Genomic DNA, 17,370 nt, shown 5'->3' with positions numbered 1-17,370 from the left:
TTTAGGGGTGCCTGGGTGGCTCAGTCGGTTAAGCGTCTGCTTTTGGCTCAGGTCATGATCTCAAGGTCCTGGAATTGAGTCCTGCATTGGGCTCCCTGCTCAGTGGGGGGTCTGCTTCTCCCTCACCCTCTCCCCCAGCTTGTGCTCTCTCTCTCAAATAAATAAATAAAATCTTAAAAAAAAACTTTTTAATTTTAATTTTTTTAAGATTTAAAAAAATTTTTTAAAGATTTTATTTATTTGACAGAGAGACAGCGAGAGAGGGAACACAAGCAGGGGGAGTAGGAGAGGGAGAAACAGGCCTCCCGCTGAGCAGAGAGCCCAATGCGGGACTCCATCCCTCCGGACCTGAGCCGAAGGCAGATGCCTAACTGAGCCACCCAGGTGCCCCCAGAAACTTTTTTAATTGAAGTATAGTTGACACCCAGTGTTACATTAATTTCAGTGTACAACATGATGATTCAACAACTCTACACGTTATGTTGTACTTGCCATAAGTGTAGCTACCATCTGACACCATAATATCAATATGTTTTTAAAGTACACATTCACGGGGCACCTGGGTGGCGCAGTCGGTAAGCATCTGCCTTCGGCTCAGGTCATGATCCCAGGGTCCTGGGATCGAGCCCCGCATCGGGCTCCCTGCTCCGCGGGAGGCCTGCTTCTCCCTCTCCCACTCCGCCTGCTTGTGTTCCCTCTCTCACTGTGTCTCTCTCTCTGTCAAATAAATAAATAAAATCTTTAAAAAATAAATAAATAAATAAATAAATAAATAAAGTGCACATTCACATAACTAATCAAATTACACTGTAAGATAAGTTAACCAGATATCATTATCTATATTTCAAAGATAATCCATAATAATGTATAAGTGCCTTACACATACCCTCTCGGGTCCTAAAGTTATCACATATCTCTTCCCACTATGGGTTTGATTAACTTCACTGTCTCTGAGCTTACTTCCATATACCTCTGTGTGCTTGCTAAGTCATTTTTCCTACTACCTCTAGAATTTACTATTTCAGTCGAGTTTTCTTGGTCTAAAACTTATGTCCATTCTACCATTACAGATTTTAGTTCCAGTTAGAGATTATGGACTAGTTTAGTGTCTCAGATGTTTCCAGAGTGACCTTTCCCAGAGATTTCCAAATGTTCTGCATATTTTCTGTTCAGATATTTTACTTCTTTTTCTATTGGACTATTCATGCACTTCTTATCTATCATAAAAACTACTTTAAGGTTGACATCTTTAAAACATTTGATCTTCCCATTAGGGACATAATATATCTCCCCAGTTTTCCAAATCCTCTTTTATGCATCAGTAAAATTTTAGGATTTTCTTTATATATTTCTTATTGTTGCTATTTTGCTGCTATTGCAAATGGAATCTGCACACACACCCCATAGACTATATTATTTTTCTATTACTGCATAACAAATTACCACAAACTTAGTGACGTAACACAACACAAATTTGTTACCTCCCAGTCTTGTGGGTCAGGGGTCCAGCTCAGATTAGTGTCACAGGAAGCTGAAGTCAAGCAGTCAGCCAGGTCAGTCCTCATCAGGAAGCTTGACTAGGGAAAGATGCACTTCTAATCCTCCTTGGGTTCTTGGCAGAATTCATTTCCTCGTGGTTGTAAGACTAAGGTCCCTGCTTTTTTGGCTGTTTGTTGTCTGGGGTCCGTTCTCATCTACCAGAGGCTACTCTCATGTCTTTACCATGTGGCGCCTCCCTGTAAGCCTTTGAATCTGTGGGGAAGAGTGTAGTACCTTTTAAGGTCTGATATGATTAAGTCAGGCCCATCCAGGATAAGTCAAAGTCAACTGATTAGGGAACCTAATTACACCTTCAAAATTCCTTCTGCCATATAACACAATCATGGAGGTGACAGCCATCATCTTCACAGTTTTGCTCATACTCAAGGGGAGGGGATTATTTACCACAGGGCAGAAATCTTAGGGTGCTGTCTTAGAAATCTGTCTACCCCATGTATCAATGGGCTATGGCTGGGAGCTTTTGATTGTCATCACTTGTTTCCTTATAGCGTAAGAAGTGATGTTTTCTAACATAAAAAGTTCTGGCAGGTGACAAGAAGATCAAGGTGGTCAATAAAAATATTGTAATCACACTAGTGGTAGGAGTCAGCCCACAGAATTCTGCATTTCCCTTGCAGGAAAGGAAGCACAGGGAGTCCTCAACTTTTAAACTGTTAGGCATTCACATATCTCTCAGTCACCCTTTGTTTGCCAAGTGCATCTTCCACGCATCACTTGATAATGAACATTTCAAAGTATCATGTAATCATAGCCTGCCAGTCAAAATTCCAGCAGCATCTCTATCTTCGTAAACAGTATTTGTGCAATTATTTGACAGCTTGTATTTGTTAGACCCCACGCCCAGCGTGGAGCCCAACATGGGGCTTGAACTCACAACCCTGAGATCAAGACCTGAGCTGAGATCGTGAGTCAGACGCTTAACCGAATGAGCCACTCAGGCGCCCCTGTTCTTATTATTTTCTAAAAAAAAGAGCAAAAGGGAAAAGAAAGGTAGCGATGTAAATAAGAACTCATAAAGTTAGTATAGTTGAAATAAAATAGAAATAAATGGGCTGAAAGTGCCATTTTTTAAAGACTCAAGGGGACACTTAACTGGAATTAAGGTAGAAGAGCGTATAGCATCAGTCGAGGTCTAGTCAGAGTAACATAAACCATGCAGGCGAGTTCAAACAGAGGAGATTTATCAGCCGCTACCAGGAGAAACTGGAGGCTAAAGCTGTAGCTATCCTCTGTGTAGGGGCTTACTAAGTGCTTTTCCCTGGTACTCACGGAGTGCTCTCTCTATATTAGCTATTATTATTTTTATTGTAAGAGTTGGGGATTCCATACAAAATTAAAAGGAGCCATGGTTCAGTAGAGGACACTTAACATATACATCAGTTGTATTATTCAGAACCCAGTGAGGAAACAGAAACCACTCTGAGTATGTAAAAAGAATTTACATGTAGGAACTAACGTAGGAAATTGACTACAAAGTCTAAAATGTCAACAGGGGACAGTGAAGCGACCCACAATTAGCCATGGCCATAAGCTGCTACCACTCTTAAGCTGGAGAGACCTAAGTTGACCAGTCAAAGCTGGAATCATGGTGGGTTTATCCACTGGAACCTGGAACCGTGAAAGAGATGGAGCCACTGCCAGAGAAGGAAGATGAGTAATACCGGGGCTATTCCCTTCTTCCCCCCTCCAATCTCGGATTGGTCAAACCCAGCTAGCAGCCCCCAGAAACAGGAATCTGGGAAACAGCCTGCAGAGCTCAGCCTCCGGAGATACAGAGCAGAGCTGGGGAAGCTTGAAGAATGATCTGAGGGCAAAGAGCACCGATCAGTCCTGAAGGGGGTCCTGAAGTCCTCCCTCCACTGGCTCATGCTTACGTGTGTACATGCAGCTCTCAAATCCAACCCTGCGGTGGCTTCATCTGCAATCTGAAATATGTAAAGTACCAGACTGTTTGGACTGGTATTAAACCATTAATCTATCCACATCCGGCACTGATAAACAGTAAGTATCTAGCACCCTTCCCAGCACATGAGTGACTGGGATTTTTATAGTTCTACAAGAAGAAATGGAAAATTATAGAACCCAAATTGTTGATAAAAGGTAAGTGTAAGTCCCTTGCCTGTGATTATGGCGAGGACATTCTTCATGTACCCTTTTTTATTTGTGCACATGCCTGAGGGCAAGCCCTGGTGGTCTGTGTTAGACCTGCAAGAGTTACATTTCATTTATTCTGAATCATAGCATGTGACGTGCTTTCAGCTTGAGTAGTCTTTCATTTCCTGTCAAATTTTCTTCCCTTTCTTAAGTTACCCAAAGCTGTGCGCTTTCTGCCCCTCTTCATTATGCCCTGTGTACAGAAGTTTTGAAATCAGCATCCCTCTGAACAGGCTCTGCATTGTAAGAATTCCTTAGAAGATGGTTCACCATGGAGATCTGTGTTTGAGAATGGTCAAGATTAAAGGCATCTCTGGGCAGTTCAGATGACTCTGCAGCCTGTGTGCTCTTTCAAGGCACAAAGAGCTGCCTGTTTTCTGCTAAAAGAAAACCAAAGTAAGCAGGATATTTGGAATTACATCCTAAAACATTTAGGTTTACAAAATGCATCCAGGTCTCTTGTTCCCCTGCACACATCTCCAACCCCATCAGCTAGACCATGGTTTCTGGTTATTGCTTAGTTGATATAAAGTCAGGTCATTGGAGTGGAAATCAAAACAAGCCAAAATATTAATCCCCTCCCTCACCTATCAGAGTTTTTAGCAAATAACAAAGCAAGCTGAATGCAATTTCACTTCCTCCCAAACTGCCCAATAGAGAATGCTGGATAGTGACAACATGGGAATTGATTGGTGGCAGGAGGGAGAAAATCAAGAGGTTTGGATATGAAACAAGAAATGGTTAACTGAGGGTGCCTGGGTGGCTCAGTTGTTAAGCATCTGCCTTCGGCCCAGGTCATGATCCCAGGGTCCTGGGATCAAGCCCCACATTGGGCCCCTGCTCAGCGGGGAGTCTGCTTCTCCCTCTCCCACTCCCCCTGCTTGTGTTCCTGCTCTCGCTCTCTGTCAAACAAATAAATAAAATCTTTAAAAGAAAAAAAAAAAAAAAAAATGGCTAACTGTCCAAAGAAAAAACAAGAGTGAATGGAACAAATCACTATTTATTATGGCATGGAAGTTAGTACCATTTGCTAACCACCACATGTAGAAAATTGAAACTAATTTTAATTAAGTTAAAATTGGTTTAGGCAAATTCTCTTCCTATGTTCTTTACCATGATTTGAAAATAACCCTTTGGCAATATTATCAGATACTTTGGCATTGTTATCAGAATCATCAGCCTTACAAAATTATCAGCATTATCAGAAACATCCTGTTGCCCCTTTTCCTTCTAACTCTTGGCTAAATGAATGATTCCTATTTTTATGGACTGTTGACCTCCTCATTTATTTATGGGTTCTATAGAAAGCATGCTTTGCTATTTATAGATGACCCAAAGCTGGGAGAGGTTGTCAAACTCCTTGCAGCAAAGTGTCTCGGGGGTGGGGCACAAGAGGGAAAACTGAATTAGCCACTTGTTAAATGAAAAACAAAGAATTATTATACAGAAAAAAGTCACCTGAAATTGAATGGGAGACCACAAAAATCCTCACCCGTTAAACAGATATAAACATCCAATGACCCCAGCCATATGCAAATTTTCTTTTTGGATCTTAAATTCACCAGTTAAATGTGGCAGCAGGTAGTTGTATGTGATCCCCACACCAGGGATGAGAAGAGATACCCTACAGCTTGATCCCCTCATGGTTTTGTTGCGAAATCTCGTCAGCTAACTGGAGTCCTTGCCATGGGCCCTCATTTTTTTGTTATTGAGGTTATATTAACATATAACATTAAATCAGTGTGAGATATGTTCCCATACTTGTATATATTGCAAAATCATCACCACAATAAATCTAGGTAACATCCATTGCCACATGTAGTTACAATTTTTTTCTTATGATCATAACTTTGAAGGTCTACTCTCTTAGAAGCTTTCAAATACACAATACGGTATTATTAACTATCTTATCATGCTGTACATTACACCTCCAGGACTCACTTATTTTATAACTGGAAGTTTGTACCTTTTGACCCCGTTTCCCCAATTTTTAAGGTGATTGCTCCCTTGGGCATGAAAGGAAATTTGCACCCATACCCCCTTTCATTTAGGTAGAATTCTTCTAAGAGCCGGGTCACTTCCTCAGCATCTGCTTAATATGTCCCCAGGAATTTCTGCTTCTTGGTAATTCATTAGTGTCTGATGACAAGTCAAGGTATGGTTGGAATATTACATTCTGGGGCTATGGCCCAGTCACCACGCCTTCCTGGCCCATATTCATGCACATAGACAAAGGCAAAGTCCTGCATTTCTACTTTGACGATAATTATATTGCTCCATATTTCACTACTAAAAACCAAGCTAACCTTAGTGATATCGTAACCACGATAAGAAATAAAAAGCATTGACAGACGTAAACTGTCCTGCATGGTTAAAAACCCTGCTGGATTGTGGTGCTCAACGCCAGGCAACATGTTTGTTTTAAAGATTTGTTTATTTGAGAGAGAGAAAGAGAGAGCACCTGTGAGCGGGCGGAGGGGCAAAGGGAGAGGGAGAGAGAGAGAGAGAATCTCAAGCAGACTCTCTGCTGAACACAAGAGCCCAACAGGGCGGCTCGATCTCCCGACCCTGAGATCCTGACCTGAGCCAAAATCAAGAGTCAGACACTTAACTGACTGAGCCACCCAGGCGCCCCAGGGAACATGTTTTAAGAGGAACGAGGGCAAATAGAGCACAGGGATGTTTCTTGGCAGAGGGAGCTCAAAAATCATGTCAGAGATGGAACAGTTGGAAAGTTGGAGCAGGGTGGTGAGGAGGAGACAAGGGCTGTCACGAAAGGGAGGGAGGAGCCTTGATCTACTGTGCTCTGTGCTCGGGCGGATGGCATGAGCTTCTCGGAGGTTATCTGTGGCATTCCAGCACATGTCAGGGTGGAAGCGGTCGTTGAGGATGATGTTGGCTTCATAGTAACCGACCAGCTGCCCCCACAGTGAGCAGGCAGGAGCAGGGGTGCTGTCCGAATGGGCAGTGGCACCTCCACAAGGCGTCTCCTTGAGGGGAGTTTGCATAGGCAGTGGGTTGATTCTAGGAGACAATGATTACTACGTTCCAGAAATAGGATATGAATTGGCAATGTCTAAATCCCCGAAACTGAGCTTAATAGGTAGTGAGTGTCTCGGGGACTGAAATCAGATACCTACTCTCCAAACAGCCTGGAGGCAGAGCCAATTTAAGAGCGATGAGGCTGGGGGGGGCAGACCCCAAGCTTTATAAAGCAGGGCTCGGGGACATCATTTTCCTCTCAACGTTATCTCGGGACTTTTAATTTCGAAGAGACTCCACCCAGCCCTGCCTTGCCCAGCAACTGTGCCAACCCTCTATTTCACGTTGGGTTGACTCTGCCACTTGAGTTAGCTCCATTATTCCTGGAAGTCATTCACTCACTTATTTAACATTTATGCAGCACCTACTATGAATTAGGATCCAGTGTTAGACACTGGGAATAAAAATAAGAGAAAGGCACAGTTTCTGTCTTCAGAGAGCTCTGAGTCTGATGAGAAAGGCAGATTTCTAAAAACAAATTTCTAAACATACGAATGCAGAACAGGATGGTGAATGCCATGGTAGGGGTGCGTACAGGTTGCCCGAGATGGGGAGAGGGAAGAGGAAGAGGCGCTGCCATGGAAGGCTTCCTGGAGCAGGTGATGTCTGGCTATTTGCAAGAGTATGGCATGGAGGGTAATGAGAGGAAGAGCATTTGGTCAGCGTGGCAGCACAGAGGTAAGGAATAGCCCCCATTTCAGGGAACTACAGACTTGGGGTTGCCAGAGCTTATGGTGCAAGGCAGGGGTGTCCGGCAATGAGCTGGAGAGGCCAGCAGGAGTAGAGCATGGTGAGCTCTGTATTCCTTGCAGAGGTGATTGGGTTTGTAACCAGGACTGGCCTGGTCAGGTTGTTTAGGCAGACCCTCCTGGCTGCAAGCAGGGGCTGGACTTGAGGGAGCCCAGTGGTATCTGGAAGATGGTTCAGGCCAACAGCTGTCTGCAATGCGACTGTGTCCTGATCGATCTGAGAACTGTCTCTGCAAGAGTCCACGGAACTGCCCAGGATTTGAAGCCTATTTTGTCTGGACCGCCTGCCCTAGGAGCAGCCTGAGCATACCTGCTATGATCATGCATGAGTATATTTTTCTCAGAAGAAAAAAGATGCCCACTGGTGTGGGTGAGAGATAACAGGGATCGAAACTTGCATACTGATAGCTGGGTTGATGAGGGAAGGGTGACAATGAGAAAAATCTAGAGGATGCAATCAGAGGATTTAGTGATTGATCAGTCTAAGGTGGTGGTGTGAGAGAGTGAGAGGACCACCAGGATCTCCTCCCTTGCCAGGATTTCTAGCTTGGGTGGCAATTCACAGACTGGGGTGCCGCCGAGTGGAATGTAAGTGCAGCCAAAGAAACAGTGTTCAGAACGCACAGAAGGAAGACCGTGTGAGGACACAGCCAGAAGGAGGCCATCTGCAAGCCAAGGACAGAAGCCTCAGGAGAAATGAAACCTGCTGACACCTCGATCTCAGACTTCTATCCTTCAGGACTGTGGGAAACCAAACGTCTGTTGTTTAAGCCCCCCAGCCTCTGGTATCTTGTTATGGTAGCCCGAGCTGACCAAGACAGGTCCATAACTCAGAACCGGAGCCTACCTCTCAACACTTGCATTCAGAAGACTCAGGCATGTGCTTCTACTCACTTTGGGGAACCAGTTCTGCGGGGGAGATGTATTAGCACAGCGGCTGTCAAGCTTCGATGATCATGAGCATCTCCTGGAGCTTGTCAAACCCCAGTTGCTGACCCCACCTCCAAGCCTTCTGAGTCCATAAGGTCTGGGGAGGGGCCCGAGAATCTGCATTTCTACCAAGCCCGGCGGAGGCTGCCGGGCCAGGTGGCATGCATTAAAAATTGAAATAGAAAGCTAAAAAATATTTTTACAAATTCATTTTAAAATAGCAATAATTAGCTCCATTATGTTAGAATAAATAGCACTATAATGAAAAAATAGCTATATTTTCTAAAACAAAAAAGTTAACAAAGAGAATGGCATTATTTTGCATCTTTTGCAAATCTTTTTTGCAGCCAGATTCTCCTATTTACTTCTGTATTCAATCTGTGACCATATCACACATCATGTGGCCTCTGGAAAACTCCGCTGTGCACACGTGACAGAATGAGGGTGGAAAAGATAAACAACATCTTATTATTATGAACATAGTTTCGATGTCACATTTTCCCTGAGACTGTCTCAAGCAGCCCCAAGGGTCTCTGGACCCCACTATGAGAACAGATGATTTGTGGGATGGGCAGAAGAAGAGAGCCCCAAAGAACGGGCCAGAGAAACAGGAGGAAATCCAAGAGAGGCTCAGCAGCGGGAGTAGAACTGCGGTCTGCGCTGTGGTCAGAGCCCAGCCAGCTGGGTTGGAGTCAGTCCTCCTCTGGCCACATGCACATGGCTGAGCACACGTGTGCCTTGCACACTGGGGAAATTAAAATCATGGCACAGAGCAAACATACTTGGTGTATGATTAGCAGCTTCATCCCATTCAAGCCCATGGTGGGCTTCCAGATTCTCGGACTATAGGTTCTGCTCTTCAGCCCTGGACTTTGGTACTAGATCCTCTTATGAATCTTTGCGGACCTCCTGGGCTTTGGAGTTTGTTGATTTTCTTGGAACCCTGGTGCTGTTCTTCTCCTTCCTATCTCCTTGCCTTTAGCCTTTGTCCACAGCATGCATTTCCTTCTCCCCGGCCTCTCCACCAAGCTGGGCCTTCAGAACTGCTCAGCCAGAAAACCAGCCCTTAGTTCTTCCGGGCTGCTAATTCCCTTACATTTACACTCTATTTTTAAGGGACAGGACTTTATTGGAATATGCCTTTAAAACTCGCCTATAGTCATTTAATTAAAAAATTTATTTTTTTGAAACTCGCCTATAATCTTATTTAATTCAATTAATTATTATTTTTTTTTTTGAAACTCACCTATAATTTTAAAGTCACCCCTTTCCAGTTCAAGAATAGGTAGACTTTGGATTTCAGGACACAGGCTGGGCAATAAATATTTATTAAGTGAATAAAGAAATAAATATATATTAGCATTCTTCCAGAGGCAGAAACATGAAATGACCCTGTGATGTGTCCCTTTTCAAGAGTGAGAAAATTCTTTCCAGAGTCCTTCTGGCACATTTCCTTCTTGTCTCATTGGCCAGGATTATTGCACATGCCTGTTCCCTAAAACAAATCACTTGGCATGAGACATTCGCCTCCCGGGGCTAGAAAAAGACCATGCCTTCCCTGAAAGATGTGGCTGCTTGGAGGACAGTGAACAACATTTGGGTTCTATTAGCAAGGAAGAAGGGCAAGTGGCAGGCCTAGTGACTGACTGTTGGGTAGACAACTGAGAGTATCTGCCAGAGTACAGTCTTCCTCATAGTGATAATCTTACCATTTCCCCACTCCTGTCACCCACAGGAAAGCCCTTGGTTTGTTCTGCAACCTACTGTCAGCTCTGGGTACCTTTTGGAAATAGGAGACCTCCAGGGAACGGGCTTAGGATAAAGCATCAGGGAAAGTAAGCCTCTAAGTCCAAAGGATGTGTCACAAAGTTCCATTTGTGGATATTAACTACTCTCTTCTTGCACCAGTAGTTTTTCTACTACACAAAGGCCTATCAGAGAACTCAGGTCTGTTTTTTAGGGAAGTAGCCCCATCTCTGTGTGGTTGCTGTGGAATGTTCCTGAGAGGATCCATTTTCATGAGTGTTTTATGTAAAGACTAAGGAGCTTACATAAATTTCTGGCTCACTCAGTATCTTGCCTGTAATGTTTGCTTCCTGCCTCCCCAGGGATCTAATCTCCATGGAATGTGCTTTCCCGCCCCCATCCTGGGGTGATCATTCCTGGGGCCCCACTTACTGAGGAGCCTTGTGTAAGCCTGGGAGCTCTCACTTGAGAAGACAGTTTTTTGGGTCTGTCATTTTGCCACAGGCCCTTCATTGTCTCTTGATAATTCTTCAAATGAAATTTCGGCTCTCTCATAATGCCTGTATTCTTTCCTAGACTCAGAAACTGAATTATCAGGAATTTGTTTCCAAATTGCTACTAATGATTACCACCATATCTCTGTTATGATGATTGTTACTATACTTTAGCTCACTGGTTGGTCGTTTCCACACTGGTTGTTATTTCCACCGGTGTGGTCTTCATTTCTACACTAAAGAAAAAAGTATGAATCCTTGTGATAAATTTCTTCATTTACAGAGTTCTCCACCAGTTTATTTATTTAAAAGAAGTGTAAGATGATTGTTCCATTCCCTCTTCTATTCTGCCTGCTGTACTTTAGTCTGCCAGTAAAAAATAAAATGTATATACAGCTTATAAGTTTACAGATTAATGGTTCTCAGTAACACACCTGCCCAACTGATTGTCACCTTTCATGAAATAACTTTTAAATATATGTATTTAGAAAATTTGCGGTTTAATCAGATAAAGGAGTTTCATCGGAAGTCCCTGAAGGGGATACCACCCATTTAGCAATTAATTTGTCTTCATTGCCATATTTTTGGTTTCCCCAAAGATTGGCAAGATGGTAGGGGCTGTATTTGACAGTTCTTTGTATCTTCCACAATACTTAAAACAATGTGCTGGGCACAGAACATAATGATGTTAAGTGATGCATATTGCATTGAACTGAAATCCTAGGCTTGCCTTCCTGTGAGTTTCAGAGAACAGATGGATAGAATCTGGTTGGGAAAAGGATCAATCCCTTTTAAATCTGTCACCAAAATGAAGTTAAAAACTTGGCTCGACAATTAGAAAACAAACAACCCGATTAAAAAATGGGCCAAAGACCCGAAGATACACAGATAGCAAATAAGCATATGGAAATTCTCTACATCATATGTCAGGGAATTACAAATTAAAACAACACTGATATGCCAAGGCTTACCTATTAGAATGGCCAAAATCCAGAACACTGACAGCAACAAATGCTGATGAGGATGTGGAGCAACAGGAACTCTCATTCATTGCTGGTGGGAATGCAAAATGGTACAGCCACTTTGGAAGATAGTTGGCCATTTCTTACAAAACTAAACATATTCTTACCATTTGACCCAGCTATTATACTCTTTAGCATTTGCATGAGTTGAAATGAGTTGAAAATTTATGTCCACACAAAAACCTGTTTATAGCAGCTTTATTTATAATTGACAAAACTTGGAAGTAACCAAGATGTCGTTTAGTAGGTGGATGGATAAATAAACTGTCCTACATCAAGACAATGGGATATTATTCATCACTAAGAAGAAGTAAGCTATCAAGCCATGGAAAGACACAGATGAAAATTAAATGCATGTTACTAAGTGAAAGAAGCCAACCGAAAAGCCCGCATATTATAATATGATTCCAACTATATGACATTCTGGAAAAGGCAAAACTATGGAGACAGTAAAAAGATCACTGGTTGCCAGGGGTTGTGGGGGAGGGATGAGTCAGCAAAAGAGAGTTTTCAGGGTGGTGAAACTATTCTGTATGAAACTATAATGGTGGATACATGTCATTACACATTTGTCAAACCACAGAATGTACAACACCAGAACAATCTGTAGTATAAAGTATAGACTTTGGGTGATAATGATGTGTCAATGTAGTTCATCAAATGTAACAAATGTACCAGTCCAGTAGTGATGGTGATCATGGGGGAGGCTATGAATGTGTAGAATAGGAGGTATATGGAAAAGCTCTGTACCTTCCATTCAGTTTTGCTGTGAACTTAAAACTGCTCCCAAAATAAGGTCTGTTTAAAAAGACGAGTACGATTGGGTGGAACAGTACAGTGTTGACAAAGGTCCCCATAAAGTCATGGCTCTGTGTCATTGTTTGAACAAAGTCTTCCTAGAATTGCCATTATCCCCATTGTAAAAATCACTTTGGCTGTGGCAGTATGCAAAGCAGATCGGCAGGTGACATTTCTCTAAGTACCAAAGAGTACAGGAACTCAGGGCATAACCCAAAACTTTAAACCTTTTGTTCTAGAGGCTCAGTATCTATTTCATTTGTCTTTACCAGACCTCAGATGGGGAAAAGCTTTCAGCTTATCACTTATTACCCTGTGCTGCCATCATTCCCCTATGTTTACAGCAGAATTTTCAAGGATTTTGTACTGAAGGTCGAAGTCCCTGTAGGAATAAATCACATTTTTCCAGCCAGATGGTTACTGCTATGTTCCCTGCCTACTCTTGACCAATAGTGAGTCCTAGATGTACTCAGTCCAGATGATCCTACAATGTCCTCTTACTTTGCTACTCGTTTTGCAGTCTAAAGAAGCTCAAATTTAGGCTTGTTTGGGTGGAATAATGCAACTCTAGTTGAGGTCACCGAAGGGTCTGAGATTCCCATTCCTAGAATATTTCAACAACCAGGTATTGAGTGTCTTTTATGTGACAGACACTCCACTGGTGACTATGTATCACCCCCAAGGAATGGACTGTTGTATCAGTTAAGATGCTTTCAGCAGCAAATAATAGAAACTTCTACTTATTGTGGCTTAAATAAGGACATTTATTGAACACGAAGTTCAGAGGGAGGGCTGCTCCAGAGTTGGTTAATTCAGTGACTCAACCACATCATCAAGGATTCAGATGTTTTCAACTTTTATGTTCTGCCACCCTTAGGATTTGGGATTTCTCCCCATGTCATCATTCCCCCCCTGGGGCAACAGTTGGTCCAGGTGTCCCTGCTGGATGAAGCAATGTCTAGAAGAGGCCCAGTTCTTGTGGTATCTCCTGGTTTAAGAGGAAGAGAATCTTTTCCAGTAGCCCCCTGCCCTTGCACATCCCATTGGCCAGAAGGAGGTCATCTCCCCAACCCTCAAATACTTCTCAAACAGGAAAAGGAGATAACCATAATAGAAATTAAGCAAAGGAAGAAGAAACTCCATGTAGAAAGAGGAGGCCCAGACTCTAGTAGGATTATCCAGGGGATTCCTGGGGATTCCCTAAGAAGGCAAGGAAGTACAGATTTCCCTCCCCTTATAACTTGTCACCAGGACTCTTATTGTTCTTCTTGGACTTTGCATCAGAAGCAAGGATTCAAGTTATACCATGGGCAGCTGTGAAGATATTTTCCCCCTCCTGCCTGACAGAGCCTTGGGAAACCAAAGGCAGAGGGAGGTGGGGAGGTTCCCCTCCTGTCTGAGCCCAACAGGGTGCATTATTAGCAAACTCTTGGCTTTGAAGTTAAGAGTCAAGTCCAGTATATCTAATTCAATTCAAATTTTCTGTTGGAGTTATGGTAATCCTAGACCTCAGCTCATCCAGAACTATGAGCTAAACACTTAATTCCTCAGTATATTTAACTCATGTGGTTATGAGTCATTGTTAATATGTTCAACAGATATGCTGGTTTCCAAGCTGCATATCCAAAGTCAGGGTTTTAATTGTTTTTCTTAGTGATTTGCTCATGTCTGCATACCAGCAGTCAGGCTTGGCTGACCAAAGCCATCTTGAAATATTTAACTTAGAATTGAGTATAGGACCAAACATGTTAAATATTTCCAAGATCTCTATCCAAAGACCTACAGATCCTTCATCAAAGTTAAGGTCCAAACCAAGTTACAGTAGTAGGTAAAACCAACGATGTATTTTATACATTAATATCATCTATGCGATGAATGAAATTTTACATGCCATGTAGACATTTTTTTTGCATGTAAGAACAAACCTATTGTGTCTTTTGCAAAATTGGGGGAAAAGAGGAAATGTTTATCTGGTGAGCAATAGTTTTGAATTCTAGAATAATATCGATAATAACGAAATTCATAAAGTTGCTTATCTTCATATTGATGTATATCTTGAACTGCAATATGCCTTCATTTAGCTGAAGTATGAAATAAAACAAGTAATAAAAGTTTGCAAAACAGGCTGTTCTTTCTTACCACTTTGAGTATGCCCCATGGCACCCAATTTTGGAGGCAGGTGGTAGTAGGTGCTCATTTTGAAATCAGACGATATAGAAGTGTATAAATCTGAAAATGAAAGGTTTCCTTGTTATTAACTCTCACCATGATCTCACTCCTTGAAAAGAACTATTGCCCATAGCTTAGTACATAGCTAGATGTTTCTAGTCATCAAACATATACACAAGACAGTGTTTGTTAAATAGGATTATTGTATTCATATGTGATATTGTGACATAATAAGAAATATTTGATCTTTGTCCCCACTTCTGGCACAGAGCTTCTAAAACCCTTGGAATTTCTGAAGTGATAAGCGTGTTAAATGGGTCTTGATATTCATAACAAACCCCTTTCAACCACCTGGGTTTATGTGAATGAGATGACTTTTGGAAAATACCTAAGGATGGATACTGATTGCTGGGGGACCAACCACATGATTAGAGGGTTGGCTCTTTCAGTCCTACCCCGTGACCTCCAAGGAGAGGAGAGGGGCTGGAGGTTGAATCAGTCACCAATGGCCAAAGATTTAATCGATCCTTATAATGAAGCCTCCATAAAAAACCCAAAAAGGTGGGCTTTGGAGAGCTTCCAGGCTGGTGAACTCGTGGAGGTGCTGAGTGGTTGCTCAGAGACCGTGGAAGCTTTATGCCCATTTCCCCAAACCTTGCCCAATGGACCTCTTCACCTGGCTGTTCATCTGTGTCCTTTATACTATCCTTTATCATAAACTAGTAAATGTAAGGAAATGTTTCTCTGACTTCTGTGAGCCGCTCTAGCAAATTAGTTGAACCTGTGGAGGTAGTTATGAGACCCTCCAACTGTAGCAGTGGGTCAGAAGCAATGGGGACAACCTGGTCTTGCAATTGGCATCTGAAGTCAGGGGCAATCTTCTAGGACTGAACCCTGACAGTGGGATCTCCAGACAGACAGTGTCAGAACTGACTTAATTGCTGGATGGCGTTGAAAAAAACGTACACATTGGAACACATTTTGTAACCTGCTCTTTTCACTAATGATAGTTCCTGGACATCTCTCCCCGTGAACATTTAGAGTTCCTCCTTTTCCTTTATGACATTTTCACAGCATTCTAATGAATAGAATAAGTTATATAACCAGTTGCATATTTATAGATACTTAAGTTTCAGGTTTTTTTTTTTTAAAGATTCATTTCTTTGAGAGAGAGAGAGTGGGGGAAGGGCACAGGGAGAGGGAGAGAGAGAGAATCTCAAGCAGACTCCCCACTGAGTGCAGAGCCAGACATGGGGCTCAATCAGACAACTCTGAGATCCCACGACCTGAGCCAAAACCAAGAGTTGGACGCTTAACAGACTGAGCCACCCAGGCGCCCACTTAAGTTTCAGTTTTAAATGATGTTTCAATTAATATCATTGAGTAATATTCTAGTATAATGCTAATCTCTATCAGAACTTATTGTCTATTTAGTTACTTGCTCATTGTCTGACACCCCCTGGAAAATAAGCTCTGTGAATGCAGGGGCTCGTCCCTTGTTCCCGATTAAAGATTTTTATTTATTTATTTGACAGAGAGAGACACAGTGAGAGAGGGAACACAAGCAGGGGGAGTGGGAGAGGGAGAAGCAAGCTTCCCGCTGAGCAGGGAACCCAATGCAGGGCTTGATTCCAGGACCTGGAGATCATGACCTGAGCCGAAGGCAGAGGCTTAATGACTGAGTCACCCAGGCGCCCCCTCCTTGTTCCCGATTATATCCTTAGCAGCTGGGACAGTACCTGACAGATAATATCACTTGTTGTTGTTACTGGGAGCACATAGATATTTCTAGGTCTTTTCAACGATCCAACCTGGGGTGAGGTGGCTACTTCTGGCCCTCTCCCTACCTAGTCCTCTGACTTAGCTAGTTATAACTCCTTCTTGCCTAAGCAGTGCCCTTGTGGGGATTCTGCTTCTCTAACACCTTGAAATAGTCACAGTTTGAAAATTAGGAACCAGTTCAGAGCTCAGGAATTCCACCCCCACCACGTGTCCTTTCCTCTTGGCGACTTATCTGACTGTATGAGGCAGGTGGGGAGCCAGGACACATTGGGTCACTCACGTCCTTTGACACGTGTGCTCTTGGTAAAATCCAATGGCTCGTTTACCATCCATCTGCATATCTTCTTTGGTATCTGTTAAGGTCCTATGCCCATTTTTTAGTTTGGGTTGTCTGTTTTCTTATTGTTGAATTTTAAGAGCTCTTTGTATATTTTAGATAACAATCCTTTATCAGATGTATCTTTGCAAATATTTTCTCCCAGTCTGTGGCTTGTTCTCTACTACCCTTGACATTGTCTTTCACAGAAGTTTGTAATTTTATTTTTTTTAAGGTTTTATTTATTTGAGAGAGAGAGTGAAAAAGAGAGAGATCACAAGCAGGGAGGAGGGGTAGAGGGAGAAGCAGGCTCCCTGCTGAGCAAGGAGCCCAGTGTGGGACTTGATCCCAGGACCCTGGGATCATGACCTGAGCCGAAGGCAGACATTTAACCAACTGAACCACCCAGGTGCCCTAGAAGTTTGTAATTTTAATGAAGTCCAGCTTATCAATAATTTCTTTCACGAATCATGTCTTTAGTGTTGTATCTAAAAAGTAATCACCAAACCCAAGGTCATCTAGGTTTTGTGTTTTACAGTTAAGTGTCTGATCCATTTTGACTTAATTTTTGTGAAGGATGTAAAGTCTTGTGTAGACTCATTTTTTTT

The sequence above is a fragment of the Mirounga leonina genome, unplaced genomic scaffold (assembly GCF_011800145.1).
Source record: "Mirounga leonina isolate KUSES-001 unplaced genomic scaffold, KU_Mleo_1.0 Mir_165, whole genome shotgun sequence".
Classification (NCBI taxonomy): domain Eukaryota; kingdom Metazoa; phylum Chordata; class Mammalia; order Carnivora; family Phocidae; genus Mirounga; species Mirounga leonina.
This window is presented reverse-complemented; position numbering follows the sequence as displayed.